The sequence below is a fragment of the Physeter macrocephalus genome, chromosome 20 (genome assembly GCF_002837175.3).
Source record: "Physeter macrocephalus isolate SW-GA chromosome 20, ASM283717v5, whole genome shotgun sequence".
NCBI classification, from domain to species: domain Eukaryota; kingdom Metazoa; phylum Chordata; class Mammalia; order Artiodactyla; family Physeteridae; genus Physeter; species Physeter macrocephalus.
This window is the reverse complement of record NC_041233.1, coordinates 80,910,133-80,926,410: the sequence shown is the minus strand read 5'-3', so window position 1 is coordinate 80,926,410 and position 16,278 is coordinate 80,910,133.

Sequence of the window (16,278 nt, the reverse complement as noted above, 5' to 3'; positions counted from 1 at the left end):
CGAACCCGCGTCCCCCGCATCGGCAGGCGGACTCTCAACCACTGCGCCACCAGGGAAGCCCAATGCATTTGTTTTTATCCAAAGGGCAGCTCTGAGATGCAGGCAGTAAGAGAAGTATGATGTGGCCGCAGACGCCTGATGTGCTCCAGCCCCCAGCCGGGGGGAAGGAAACCTCCTTTCCCTTCCAGTGAACACTAAATGCAGCCCTGGACCACCTGCCTGTCAGGCGCCTTGTCAGCTAAGAGGTCCCCCAAGGCCTGTTTCGTGGGAAATAGCAGAGCCAGGCTAGCTGTGTCCACCCTGGGAGCGCAGGCAGTGAGGTTCGCCTTCCTTGGTCTGCACTCGCAGGTAATGGTCCTCTCAGCAGTGGCAAGGCCACTCATTGGAACTGACACTCCGTGATGGGCTTAGACAAACACAGGGGCCTAGCTGGCCTCCTGGAGCCCCGTGATGGGGAGTGACCCAACATGGTTATCGTTTGATTGAAACGATCAACTCATTTCCCATAGGTCATGGGATATCAGCCAAGATCCAAATCGGAGAAGACGGGGCCTCGTTGCCTGATTACCGGCGGCAGCCCCAGCTGAGTGCAAGGATGCGGGTTGTAAAGTGCTGTTTCCTCCTGTTTGTGGCTGGAGCGCAGAAGGCGCTGATGCCTCCGGGAAGCTCCTTCTTACACAGCTGCCTACCGTGGGCGTGGCGGTCGGACTCACCCCCGGAACCGTGAGCCCAGGTGCAGTGGGGGTCGGGGGCCGTCCCCTCCAGCCCCCTCCGCGCTCAAGGAAGGGGCGTGGGTGCGTAAAGTTGTGGGGAAGAGGACACCTACTCTTTCCTGGGGCCGCGTTAGCAAAGAAGCACAGACTTGGTGGCTCAGAAACACAGAAACTTACTGTCTCACATTTCTGGGGGCCAGAGTCCAAACTCAAGGTGTAGATGGAGATGTGCTCCCTCGGAAGTGCTGGGAATGGTCTGTCCTGGCCTCTCTCCCAGCTCCTGGTGGCCTCAGGCGTTCCTTGGCTCGTGGATGCATCACAGAAGACGCATCTTCTGTCTTTATGTGATGTTCCCTCTGTGTCTCCACACTGTCTTCTCTGGGTCCATATCTCCCCTTGTTATAAGGACACCTTGTTATAAGGACATTTGATGAGGGCCTACCCTGGTGAACTCATTTTAACTCGATCACTTCTGTTAAGACATATTTCCAAATAAGGTTGTACTCTGAGGTGATAGGGGGTTAGGACTTCAACACATCTTTTTGGAGGCGTGAAACTTGAAAATTAATAGGAAAGGAACCCAAAAGAAACGAAATCAGCACCTTGAAGAGATATCTGTGCCCCCGGCTCACTGCTGCATTATCCACAATGGCCAAGACGGGGAAACTACCTAAGCATCTGTTGAAGAATGAACAGATGAAGGGATTGTGTGTGTTACACGGGGACATTATGCAGTCTTTCCAAAGAGGGAGAGCCTGCCATTTGCAGCAACATGGATGAACCTGCAGGACCTCATGCTGACTGAAATAAGCTAGGCACGGAAAGAAGAAGCTGCATGATCTCGCTTGTGTCTGGAATCCAAAAATGTTGAATACATAGAAGTAAAGAGTAGAACTGTAGTTACCGAGGGTGGGAGGTGAAGGAGATGGGAGATGTTGATCAAGAGGCACAGAGTTGTGGTTCTGTCGGATGGTCAAGTCTAGAAGGCTGGTGTCCAGCGTGGTGACTGTAGTTAGTAATACTGGGTAAAATGCTGGAAAATTGCTGATAGAGTAGATTCAGATGCTCTTATCACGCACACAAAAGATAACTACGCAAGAAGATTATTAGCTTGATGTAGTAATCTTTTCGCTTTATCTATATTTATCAAGTTATCATGGTGCACACCTTAAATATATACAATTTATATTAAGAGCAAAAACACATTACAGGAGCTGTGTGTCGTTTCTGGAAGGCCCAGCTATCTGGACCAAAGCCCTGGAGCCTTGGTGTCTGTGGATGGTCCCGCCATGCTCATCTCTGCCCCTGTGCTGTTTCCTGACTGAAGCTGGAGACCTGGACCACTTTCCTGATGCTCAGACTGAAGAGACCTACCCTCTTGTCAAGTGGGAATTCACTCTCCACACAGCAAACTGTTCCAGAACCTTCTGGCTGATTCTGGAGCAAAGCATGAGAAGCCACCCTGAGCCTTGGCTTTTTCTCCACGAATGACCGTTCTGGATGTTGGCCTAGGACCTTCTGCAGTGGCTGTGAGAGGCGGCCCTGACCTTGGGGGGATGCACTGGGATCGACCCAGGATGTGCTGGAAGGAGAGAGGAGGCCTGCCCTGAGGGTGGTCTGCCGAGATGGGAGCTCCCTGGAGCAGCCCCAAAGGCCCCCGTGTGCCGTGCAAGGGGACGTGCCTTGTCACAGCAGCCCAGTCCCTGGTTCAAAGGCACCCTTGATGCTACCCCTGCATGAGCACAGCCTGAAACGGCCCAAGGTTTCACTTGGAAAAGTTTGCCAGCAGCGTGTCAGAAGTTATCAGTGAGAAATAAAAGCCAGTGTTGTGATGGGGTATGGAAGGGACAGGGAGGTGGCCTCGCCTGGAGGACGGGGCTGAAGGACGAGGAGGTTGCAGCGACCATGGCAGGCGGCTGAGGGCCGTGTCCTTCATCTGGTTGCTACCTCGATGCTTTGCTCCTTATGAAGCGCTATTTAGAAGCGAACCTTTCCTCGTCATCCCTCTTACCCCCTCTCCTTCCTTTTCCTTCCTTGCAGCGGCCAGAGGATTAAGGACCTGCACAGGCCGCTGTCATTGCCCTCGTGAGCTTGTTACATCCAGAGGTGGGCAGCCCTGTGGACGGAGTACATGATGCAGCCGCCAGCAAGTACGATTCTGAGTATTTCTTTTTTCAACTCGGGCTTTTGACCTGCTAAGTCTCCTAGGTGTACAAACACGTGTGTAAATGATGGCAGGAATCTGCGTTGCTCTGCTTTGCAAAGAGATGAGTAAAATGAATAGTGAGTAATAACCAAACGTGCTCTGGATTGGCGTTCAAAGTAGGTGCCATCGCCACTAAAACAAGATTTAGACCAAAGTTTTATTTTTTTTTATTTATTTATTTTTATACGCGGAACCACTGCGCCACCAGGGAAGCCCTAGACCAAAGTTTTAGAAAGGGATACGTCAGCTGATTCTTTGAAAAACACAGGACAGTTTATTCAAGTAAGCAGGGGAGCTAGGGAGAGATGAAAATAGAAGCTACTGCGAAGGTTTTCCTTTTGGGGGATGAGTTCCAGGTTCAATTTTATTTTCAGGCCTAGATGTGGGTCAGCACACGGAGTCCATGGCTGTGCTCTGTGCCCTATAATAACAAGATACTACCTGCCAGCAATACCCGGATTTTGTAGGCAGGAGCCCCGAAAGCACAAGCCTCCTTGGATCTTAGAACAACCCCATCCGTAAAAAGAGGCTCAGTTAGGTGCCTCCAGGACATGCCTGGCTCTGGTGAGGTTAAAAGTTCAGGACGCTTTTTAGATCCCAGAGATTTGGATAAGTGATGGACTCAAATTCTTGCCAAAAGATTCTGTCACGGGGTTTAAAAAACCCTCAGTGGTGGTGAGCTTCTGGAATAAACTTCCCTAATGGACAAAGCAGGCGCGGGGCCCCTTATTCCTTGGCCAACAGACCTGGAAGGAAGAAACGACGGGTCCAGGCTGAGGAGTCCAGACGAGGAAAATGGTGTTTCCCAGACAGCTCTGGGCGGGGGAAGGAAGAGAAGCACCTTAGTGGGCCCAGAAAGGGGTGAAGGTCAGTGAAGGGGGTTTTGGCTTGGCTTATCCTGACGTGAGAGCGAGGAGGTGGGAAAGGCCCCGTGTTGACCGCGTCCTTCACTGGGAGGGCAGCTTGGGTCGGCCTGTCCCTTCTCACAGGTTCACGCTGGAGGCCGCGGGCCCCGCCCTGCCCTCCACAGGCTCTCCCAGACTCTGGTCGTTTCCAAGTTGCTTCTCTAGTGGAGGTTTCTAAGAGAGTGGCGTCCTCAGTAGTGACACTGTGGCTGACGTCCAGGGGCCCCTTTCCAGGCCGATCTGTAACACGGCTGCCATGTCGGGTCCACTCCTCCACCCTTCCCCCCCAAATCCTCTGCCTCCTCGGGTTTCCAGAATCTTCCTGTCTGCACCAAAAAACCCTCTCAGAACCGGGCGCTGGATAATCACAGTCGTGTCAAGATTCTCCGCCAGCCTCTCCCACCCGCCTCAGCGCAGGATCCTCAGCCCCTGGGGGCCCACAGGTACTCAAGACTGAGCCTTATCTGCCTCCTTCTCACCCGGGCCTGGCAGGCGCACCAGGCTTCGAGGGGCTACGGAAGGAAGGCGTAGGGATGGGACTCTCAAACCACCCTTGAACGTGAGCCTGTAAGGAGAGCTGTGAAAGCTCCCGACTAGTGAACGAGCCGTGTAGCACACGTGTGCGTGTGTGTGTGCCCACAACATGCATGCGTGAAGCGGGGGTGCAGGGCCCGGTGCCCTGGCTCCATCCTCTGCGTTTCCTCCCCAGGCTGAGTTAGGGCTCTCACGGCATGATCTAGTTACTTCTATAGTAAGGATCATCCCTTTGTCTCAAAGTGGTATTGATAACCTCTCCTTTTCACTAGACTGGAGGCTTTTTGAAAGCAGGAGCCTGTCTTTCATTTCCAAAGTCCCCACCCAGAGTAAGGTGGGGAGAGGTGGGGAAGTGTGGGATGAATGTCTATCCCCGTTTACCTCTCTCTCTTCTCTACCTCCTGCTTGCTCAGTATACCTATTCCCAGGCCATTCCTCATCTGTCTATATTCTTTCTACATGCATATTTGTATCTCCATATTTCTATCTATCATCTCCTATTTCTATCTGTATGATGTCTATACATGTATCCATCTATGTTAAACCATCTCCATCTATAGTTGTATTTCTGTGTCTATGTGTATCTGTATATATCCATATTCATCTACGTCTATATTTATATTTATCCTCTCATCCATTTTTGTAAATTCCCCCTCTACAAGTCTCGTTATAGGGACATCCCTGGAGCGTGAGACCCGGGCTGGAAATCACAACCACACTCGCTTTTTCCCATGAAGCACAGAGATGGGTCCACATGCTACCTCCTATTCCATCATCTCTTCCCTGACTTCTCATCCTTCCTGTGTCAGGACAATATAACTGAAACACTTGTAGCTGTGGCCTGTCCCTTCTCACAGATTCACGCCGGAGGCTGTTCTTACTCTTTGCTCCTAGAACTATGTTTTCAGCTGCAGACAAGACATAGGACTGATTTTCGAATGTATGGACTTACAGACAGCTTTTATATTTTGTTGGCCTTCATCCGCATGCCTCACATTACCTGCATTTTATTTTAGAACATTTCTCCAGTCTAAAAACTTACCAGAACATTGACAATAGCTCTGGAAATCTGAAGTTTTTCATAGCACAACTATGTAATATAATGCAAAGGTTCAGTTCCCTCGATAAAGTGAGACACCCAAGAATGGCATCCCGCACTACGATGAGTGGGAGTAGAGGCCGTATCGAGTCACTCAGGTGCTGCCTGGCCACTTGGTCTCCTAGTGCAGCCCAGGACTCCAGTGAGAGACACTAGCAGGAAATCATTTTAAATTCTATAGACCGCTGGCTTCCTCCAGTTTTTATGAATCTCCTCCAAATTCTGACTCTAAGCTCCTTTTCCTCAGGTGGTACCTTTACCACTGGGTGAGGCAAAATGTCAGAAGAGCTTACCAGCAAACGTGCAGTGAATGTAGCCCACTTCCCTTGTTACTGAGTCCAAGATTTTACTGCTTGCCACATGATGGGCCAATAAATAGGGAGACAAGTCGTTGGGGCAAGGAACAGGGATTTTATTTGGAAAGCCAGCAGACCGAGAAGATGGGGGCCTAGTGTCCCAAAGAACCATCTTACCTGAGTTAGAATCAGTCCTCTTTCATACTAAAAGGGGAGGGGGTGTGGCTGGTTGCTGCAAACTTCTTGGTGTCGGAATCCTTTGTTCCTGCAGCTGTCCAGGGAAGTCAGATCACCATGTTCCTGTAAATCTCCGACAAGACAAATGTTATTCTCTGTTCTGCAACATTTTATCTCTATATGAATGGAAAAGTGTTTACATTCAAAGGTCAGAGCCTTGAGAATGGGCTCTCTGTCTATTTCAGGCTATAGGCAACATTCTTAACTTGTAGCAAAAGCAATAGAAGACAAAGGTTAAAGTAAAAGAGACAGATCCAAGATGGAGTCAGATTTGCTCTTCCCTATTTACGCCCTCATCTCCTGCATGGTGTCCTCTGTGATCCATGGAGGGTGGAGGTGAAGGTGGGGCGTCCCAGGATGTAGGCAGAGCTTTATTGAAGACTTTCAAATACTCGAGTAAATTCCACCCATAAACTCGTCAGCTCTGTTCTGTAGAATGGAGGGTGGGTCCCGGGGGGGCGGGGTACTGGCGAAGTAGGAGCAGAGGGGTGGGGAAGGGAGGCAGGGGAAGGAGGGGCTTACGAATCATAGGCAAAAAGTGCTTCTCTGGGGGAGAAAACTGACATATTTTAATGTTACTTTGTCCTAAAAGAGCCAGGAACTCTGTGAAGTCTGGCCAGAACCTTTCAGCAGAGGCCCATTAGCTATTGGGCTTGTTTGTTGTGGCTTCTGATCAGGACTAACTTGAGAACAGACCTGACCTGGAGGAGGAGGTCACCTCAGTCACCAGCACGCTGGCTTCGTGAGAGCATTTGACTTTAGGAAATGTGGGCTTCTTACCTGCTTCTTTGTACCTCTTGTCCCAGGAATAATCCTTAGTTCCTTTAGATTCAAGATGCTGGACCTAAACTTGACCCAAGAGGTGAAGGGCAGACCACATGCCCCGAGGAAGCTGGCCTCAGAGGTGTGGCATCCTGGCGGGTGGACGGCCTCCTCCAGCCCTCGAAGCTCTCACAGAGACAGCAGGGTCCTGCAGCCTGGCCTCCAGTGGGTCCTGGAGCTCGGTGTGTGGGGAGAAACCTGGAGGCCACGTGGGTGCATGGCAGGGATCCTGGGAGCCAAATCACCAGGAAATTGAAAGCGCTTGGGAAGAAGACTCCTTTTCCATAAAGCAATCATTTTCCCACATTAGCTAAGTTGCAAGGTTCAGTCACTTAGGACTATTTATCTGGGTATAAAATAACATGGATGAAGCCCCTTTTTAATCGTTCATGGATCATTTGGCAAAGACTTCCTATTTGATGTGTATCATCTGGACCACACAGTCTTGCTGAAAGGGACGCAGGCCGTTGCTGCTACAAACAAGAATGACAAACTCTCACTTCGGATCAACGACTGCCTGCAGGAGAGGTGGTGACCTTCGTAGCTTTTTGTGCAGTTAATCAGTGACCGGCAAAACTTGTGGTCATCATCAGATGCTTAAGAAAGGAGACAAGGAGAGGAAAATGGAGAAACTTAAGGGAAAATCAGATTGAAATACTAAAAGCCCCCGAGAACCTGTCCTGCTGGCTGGGCCGGGGAACCACCACCTTTCCAAGTGGGGATTTTGGACAGAATGATGGGATCTCACTCCCACCTCACCCCAATCCTGCCCGCTAGTGACTGTGCACAGCTGATGGGTCACCGATTCCTTGGGCCCAAAACCCAAAGAGGCCCGGTAACTTGGGAACTCTCACCACCTGGTGATTCAGGTACTGGGGCTTGGGGTGGGCATCCCCCAAATACGCCTCAGTAGCATATTGGTTACTTGGAATTAAAGTTACTTAAGAAATGCACGCGGGACACTCTGACCCTCTTCTCTGTCTCGCTGAAAGCAGGAAATAAATCTCCCATGTGAAAGGTGTCCTCCCTACCACATCTGGACACCCTTATCACCAATGATCAGGAATTTAGGCTGAGAAGCCTTGTGTGAACAAACCTTGTTACTTCTTTAATTGACGACCCTAAACCCACACTGTTTAGATTCTTCACTAATTGAGTACCCAAAGCCTAAGTTTCATTGTCCTGTCAATTCCTCACAATTTTATTATTTCTTTTTCTAAAAAATTTTTATTGGAGTATAGTTGATTTAAACTGTTGTGTTAGTTTCAGGTGTACAGCAAAGTGAATCAGTTATATGTATATCCACTCTTTCTTAGATTCTTTTCCCATATAGGCCATTACAGAGTAGTGAGTAGAGTTCCCTGTGCTATATAATAGGTCCTTGTTCGTTATCTTTTTTATATATAGTAGTGTGTATATGTCAATCCCAATCTCCCAATTTATCCCACCCCACCCCCTTCCCTCCCTGGTAATCATAAGTTTGTTTTCTACATTGGTGACTCTATTTCTGTTTTGTAAATAAGTTCATTTGTACCTTTTTTAAGATTTCACATATAAGCAATATTATATGATATTTGTCTTTCTCTGCCTGACTTACTTCACTTGGTATGACAATCTCTATACCCATCCATGTTGCTGCAAATCCTGCTTTGGCCACTTCTTAGGTCCCATTTCTATGAGACCTCTGTGCTTTTCTCAAACTTATTCATAATGGGAACAGCATCGAAGACAAACTCCTGCGTGAAAGAGAACTGAGCTCAACTGTTGGTCTGCCACCTACAAGCTGTGTGCCACTGGGTGAGTTTCTTCATCTTTGTCTCAGTTTGCCTCATCTGTAAAATGGGGATCATAGTACTACATTACCTCTATTCTAAGACGACTTTAAATCAATGGTATATTTTTAAATTGACATACATACGTAATGTATTTATTTTTGCCAGATGACATTATCATTCACAAGACAGATCGCAATTTCAGAAACATTAAATTGTGACAAAATGCCCACCTAAGAAATAGAGGAAACTGTGTAGCATCTGCCTCGACTGAAATGAGCCACTGGCTATCAAGCGACTCACACCCAGCTTGGCATATAACTGGGGTGAGTGAGGGCTGCTCGCATTACTGTTATTCTTGGAACAACTGTGGACTATGGACATTGCCATCAGCTGGTCCACATCTGAGTGAGGAAGTCACACAGTGAGCGATGAAGCTATGGGGAAGCCTAAATGATACTGTTTCAGGGGCACCCCAAAACGTCATCAGAGCCAGAGCTAAGCTTTTAGAAGGAACTTGGTACATTTTTCATTCATTTTTTTTCACAGATTAATTTCCTACCTACTGAGTTGATCCAGTAGCCAGTCAACGATCACAACCGTTCATACATCTTTTCTCCCATGTATGACAATCGGCCATGAGGTGATGTTCACGGAAGCTGGCCAAGTGTACCCTCCTCCCCTACCCCAGTCATTGGCTTCAGTAAGAAGGGGTCTGCTCCTCGGAAACTTCTGGGGCCAGGTCATCACTGAAAGCAGGTTTTCCCCGTCCCGTGGTCCAGGTTCTCTGCTGGCAAGACCGCAGACGCCGAAGGCTTGGAGACGAACCATGGCTGCCAGATGGTGTCCGCACATCTCTGCTTCACGTGTGGAGGCCAAGTGGGCCTCCTAACAGATCCGAAAATCCATGTTTCTGGAGCTGGAGGCGGGGCAGTCCTGTGCTGGGAAGGGGCTCTGAGATGGCAGACCGTTTACACCGCACACCCGGGGCACACCAACACACTTCCTGAATCACGCCTCCTTCCAAAACGCATGTGGAGGCTCTTCCCAGAAATACCACCTTGCCGGGGCCGTCGCTCTGCCCTCGTGGCTTGACAAACAGCCGTGAGTGTTTTACACACACAGCTGAGACTTGCACGCACAAGGCATCTGGCTGGGTTGAAATCGCGTGGGGGTAAAGATGACTATTAAAACTGGGTCATCACGGACTTTCAGTTTTCAGAAAACGCCCATTTCTGATCATGATGAGAATGAGGACGACAGTGATGGTGGTCGTGTCCCTTAGACAGCTCTGTTTCCCCTACAGTTCAGATCTAAAATAATCTGTTTCCAGATACTGCGGTGGAACCCCAGAAAATAATAAAGGTATTTTCTGAAAAACTCCTTAGTCTGTGGCATAAACCTGGAGCACTGACATGTATAGCTTGAGGCTTATTTTTAGATCCTCTAGAGAATGAATGTGTGTGAGAGAGAGTTGGAGAGGAAGAGCAGAGAGAGAACGGTTTAAATCATAATAACTTCATAAAACAGAGTTTTCTTGTAATATTCTTTGGTAATGTTGAGCTGAAAATAGATTTACAATCAAAATGGGCTTAATCTGATATTAAAGAATTCTCTTAAAATCCCCCGAACAATTGAGATTTTTTTTCCCCTTTGGTTTGTTTTGCGTTAGCTCCTCCAAGAGGCTGTGGATATAAAGAAATATATTGACGTTAATGAAAATGAGTCTTATGTTTCTTAGTCGAGACAGTTTCAGCTCCAGAAGATCTGCTACAAATAACCCTCATGTTTAACTGAGAGGGTGCCTACCTCCCCAAGGGACAGGTTACTCCCAAAGGGACAGGACACGCATGACACGGGGCCTTTCTGACAATAACAGACCAGGGAGTAGATGTTCCCAAGGTTAATAGATATTTCTGAGTCCACACCCAGAACATTTGAAAGGATTAAAAATCTAGGTCATCCCTGAGAATGTGGCACCTGGGCACTAGGGTTCTGGTCTAATCCTTTGATGACTCAGATCAGAAACTGGGAAATGGGTAAATTTTAGGAAAAAGCTCCACCAGAACTAGTGCCCTTTCTCTTCAGGAAGGCAGCTTTGGCATCAAAAGTGCATCATTTTTGCTTGGCTTTTTGTCTTCATGGAGGCCTTTTCACATCCGGGGAGCAAATCTATTTCACTGAACATCTATTACCTCGGTTGATGAGGTCTAATAAAAATCCTTAATTAAAAATAATCGTATTAATGATAGTGTCATAATCAGGAGCCGTAATTACTAGTTTTACATATAAAATCATTTGATTTTGAAACACATCATCACCCAGCTCCAGCTGGCTTCTTACTGACCAAACTCATCACATAGCAGAGAATATTTTGAGGTAAAACCACGATGCTGTAGACAGTTTCCTTCATGACTCACAGCATGTCAGGAGCTCCTGGTTTTGACGGAATCACAGCAGATTGTGTCTCCAGATCTGCACGTGGCATCAGCATCCCAGCCACACGGACTCCACTGAACCCAACTCTTGGCAATTTGGTCAACACCCACATCCGTTTCCGGTTAAGCTCTACCCTGCTTCACACCGGCCACAGTACATTTCCCACTGCCTCCTGTGTGTCTTCACAATCAGATGATGCTTTGGGACACAGACAGTGAATCACTGTAATTGCTCTAATATGGCCATCACCATGTGGCCAGATGGCTTAACCTTTTCCGAGATGTTCCACACTCCCATTGCTACCGACCATGCTTTCCTTTGGTGAGTGGAAGGAAAATTTCCTCAGAGCAGGAGGTTCAAACAGAGACCCAACCAGGACTGTTGGTGGCCCGAGTGGTCCACACGGGATCTTCAGGGACCCCTCGAAGATGAAGTTTCTCCTGCGCGCTCACATGGCGAGTTCTTAAGGATGTGCTCAGCCCTGAGGCTTTGCAGTCACATGTGCGATGCCTGCTCCAGTGGCTTTAAAGGTAAATCATGACTTCAGAGGAGTGTCACAAGTGATTGATGGCTCTGAAAAGTGAAAGGTAATGAAGAAGTGAATGATAAGCTGAGTATACCAAGCAGAATGTTGAATTCTTTTTTTTTTTTTTTAACTGTAATGATTTCATGTAAATCTGTCTTGGCTATAGAGGTTTATGAATAAACTCAGGGCCAAATTCTTAGTCATTCAAAGGTTCTGAGATTTCAACTTGCATATAGCCTGCTGTCGTGGAAGGATTCTTAAAGGATTACTGCTTTAGAGTTGCTTGACTTTTGGCACCTGCCCCAGCCCTTTACTGCGTTTGGCAGGTGGCTCTGGGAGCGGCATTCCATCCCGCAGGACCTGAGGGTGGAGTGGAGGAAAGAAAACCTAGTTGCTGATAACATCTTGAGTCTCACTTTTTGGATCTTGGCAAAGCACCTCAGGTTACAAGTATATCTGTAATGGGCTGAATTGTATCCCACCTCCCCCGCAAAAAAGATATATATCTACCCAGAATCTGTGAATGTGACCTTATTTGAATGAAGGGTCTTTGCAGATGTAAGTAGGAATCTTGAAATGAGATCTTACTTGATATAGGGTGAGTCCTAAACCAAAGAACAAGAGTCCTTCTAAGAAGAGGAAGAAGGACAGAGATTTATAGGGGGAAGTTCTCATGAAGATGGAAGACGGGGCAGGCCTAGGAGTGACAGATTTAAAAATCAATGAACACCAAGGACCACTGGGAGCCACCAGGACCTGGGAGAGAGGCAGGGGACAGAGTCTCCCTCAGAGCCTCTGGAAGGAATTCACTCTGCTGAGACCTTGATTTTGTACTTCTGGCCTCTAGAACTGCAAGAGAATACAGAGAGAACTGTTGTTTTGTGCCACCCTGTCTATGGTCATTTCTTGCGGCAGCCCCAAGAAACAAATACACCCCCTCTAATTGGTGTTCTGGCCACCTCCACCTCTATGAGAATTTTAAGTGAATGTAATATTTCCTTCCCCAGGTTTTTGTATTTGTATCACATGTCTGAAACCCAGGCTCGTTTCAGCAGGTAGATTTTTGTTGGCTAAAGGATGCCTCTGTGTTCTGTAGCCCTGTTTACAACACACCAGACCTCAAGGGCTCCCTAGTAGGGCTTCTGCCTTAGGTCAGATTCCCTGAAGCAGAGCCTGAGGCAGAGATTTAGATGCTTGTGGCTAATTGCGGGAATGAGCTTCTGGAAACACCTTAACAAGAGTACTGTGAGCAAGATAAGAAAGGGGAAGGAGGTGAAAAAGGATATGGTCTCGGCTAAAGCCTGGCCTGCCCTGATCCAGGGGTGGAAGGTAGGAGGGAGCTATGGAGCATACGTCACACCCCTATGACCAGACGGCTGGTCTTGGTAGCCCCCTATCAGCCAGGAACGGTTCTGGCTGAGGACGGAGGAGGGTGCACAGCTCCAGGGTGCTGGGGATTGAGGCAGTGGTGAGCTGTGAGCTGGGGGATGGCACTGGGGTTTGCTTTAATAGCACCTACTACAGGGGGGACCCATAGATGATGGATTTCTTGGCAGACACCCCTCTGCCCTCTGTGCCCCTGACCCATCTCAGAACTGCCACCCTATACATAATTTTCAACCAACTAGGACCCAGCTATTCCCGGACCACTGGGTGATGCAGTGTCCCAAGACAAATAACTCCTCAATGCCCCTAAACATGGGTATTTGACGTTCCCGTGTTGGAGAGGTGACAGGGCAATATCCACATTCTCATTTTTGTTATTTATCAACATTTCAAAATGAAACTTCAAGGGAATGGTGTGTTTTAGTTTAATCTGTTCACTCATCCATTTCACACCCACTGAGTCCTGGGCGTGGGGTTGGAAGCTGAAGATGCAACAGGTCCTAGTGTGCACTTATTTTGCTAAAGAGCACAGAGACTAGGGCCAGGGGCAGACCGTGACCACGTCACAGGGCCAGGTTGATGGATGGCACCCTAGGGAAATGGGTAGGTGGCTAGGAGCAGGTGCGTTAGGAGCCTCTAAGTCTGGCAGATCAGAGGAGCAGGAGGAGAAGTATTTGCCGGGTGGGGGAGGCATTCGCCAAGAGGAACAGAGAGTGGTGTGGGCAAAGCCTCAGAGAGTCCAGAAATTGTCGACTTTCCCGCATGCACTGACAAGTCTGGTGGGGGAAGGATGGTGCACTAGGGTGGTGGTGCCAGGGGGGAAAACAAGGTGGGTCCTTGCCAAGCAGTTTGGTGATGCCATTTAGGTCAACAGACGCAAACTTCCTATTGAAATTTGGAAATTACGGCAACAACAAGACGAGAGTGTGATGTTTCTGTGAAGTTTTAAGGCAGCGTAGCTCGAAGTCGGATCTCAGATACTAGAACTGAACCACCTGCCTGGCTCTGACCTTGGGCAACTTGCTTGAAGTGGCTCTGCCTCAGTTTTGTCATCTGTAAAATGGGAGTCCTAAGGCGGTTGTGAAGATCGAAGGAAGATAGTGAAACGCTCATGTCAGTGCCTGACCCGTGGTGTGTGCTTGGCATGTTTTAGCTGCAAAGAGCCTAGACCGGTGCCTGACCTCTTGCAAGAGCTCCATAAATATTTGCTGAATAAAACCTTGTGTCATGTTGTGCAACTTCACACACATTTTATATTTAAGGACATAATGTCTTTATGTTTTAATATAAGATGATTTTTCTCCAAAGGTACAGTTTTAAGATAGTTGCTCCAAGAGGATGTGTCTTATTGTTGTTGAGGTTCCGTGGCCTCCCTGGGGGCCCTGTGTGTCCATGGGATGTGATCTGCTTCTCTGTGCCTGATGCACCAACTGAAAAAGGTCACCCATGGGAGGAGCTGTGTCCAGGGAGAGGATGGGATCCTGCAGGTCCAGCCTCAGTCTACCATGGCGCGTTTCGCACGTTAAAAGATCTTCAAGGTCGGGACCCTTTTTATGCCAGTGATGTGGGGTGGGCCAGGCCAGGATAGCAGATTTACATGTTGCTGCCCAAAGCTCATTCTGATGAAGTAGAAGTGCTTGTACTTCCAGAGTGAAGGCATGAAAAATTAGAAGGTCCAGGTCGTAAAACTCTTTGCTCTCAGTGGTAGAACTTCTGATACTCAGCTAGTGTGAGTAGGGTGAGTTGTCAGTGTATTTTCTTCTCTCTCTATAGTTGGCCATTTCTCTAAAAATATAGCCTCGTTGTGTGTCTTGTGGTCTATTATTATGGGATCAGGTAGTAAAAGAGCCGTCATTATAAATGTGTGTAATGGAACAAAGCAGGTTGCCATGGGAACCTAGACTCTAAATTTCCAGAAATTTCTGAGTTTGATTCATGAACTTAATGTTTCAGGGACCTAGCTGTTATTCTAAAGACAGAAAAAATGCCGTTTTAGATAGCACCTTTCTATCTAAAAATCCCCCAAATGCTTTCTAAAACATTCTAAGATATTTTGATGGCATATGATAGAGCATTTATTTGACACATGGATAAGCAAAAACAAGGACCCCAACTTTCCAGCAGTGACACTGCAATGCTATAGAGCACATACAAGTAAACTATTGGGGTTTTAGCAAAGTTCAAGTTCTTTTCGAGTTGCTTCCTGGGTGAGAAATACTCTGTGTGTCCTTCTGCAAACCTGGAAGACACACAGCTATTGAATGATCCTTAGTTCTGCCCTCACAGCAGAACTAAACCTCCAATGAGAGGCTCCCAATCCAAACCCAACAAATTTTCATGATATGCTTTTGGAAGAAGGATAGCAAATTAGAAAGGAGAAGAAGGGAAGAAAAGTGAAAGGGAACTGAGTGAACACTTCGTTCCTAAATCGCTTCCACACGGCTTTGGAGATCCAGGAAAGAACTTCAAGGAAGATGGGCTCTCATCCCCAGAGATGAGCCATGACTCTTCTTTCTTGCTCCAGGAAGTGGCTTAACCTTCCAAATGGACAACCTTTCAGATGTTGGTCCAAGGATTCTAAGGTTCAAGCATGAAGGTTCCAGAATGGCTATGGTTGTTCCAGCAAATTCCAAGAGTGCCTGTTTCCCAAGCTGTCCTCAGACTGTGATGTCTAGCTATCAACGAGGCTTGGATGATATGGTCTGGGCAAGGGGCCGACTCACTGACCCACAGCAGGAAGACCCTTCAGTGACAGCCTGGCTTCTTCCCCCCAGTTTGGTTGGGAGCCACATACAAACGGCTGCTGGGAATCAGTGGTACCAGAATGCCCTGCTCAGGGTGTTCATAACCCATCTGCTTCAGAGACTCCGGCACCAGAGCCCACAGCATCCAGAGAGGGATTCCCGAGCAAAGAATCCAGAAGAATCAGGAACCAGAAGCAAATATTTCATGAGACCCACGGACAGTTGACTGACTCCCGAGTCGCCCTTGGAGTGACGTTAGAATCCCCTGCGGTCTGCCTGGGGACACAGCCCAGTGGCCTGCTGTGATGCAGGCATGCGTGGGGCCTCACACATGAGCAGTACCCAAGGAGCAGCTCAAAAGGTGATGGGTTGAAATGCAACTGTTGGATATTTTGAGGGCAGGTGGATGAATGGTCAGGCAGGGGAAAGGTGGGCAGCTAAGCGTTGAAGAGGAAGGTTTCAGAGGGCCTCCCTGCCAGGAATAGCTGGACACTCAGCCACACGCACAGGACTTGTTGTATTTGATTTGGAGGAGCTGAGAACCCCTGTCTTACTCAGTTAGTTTGTGTTGAATGTCTGCGTAAATGACTGAGAGGCAC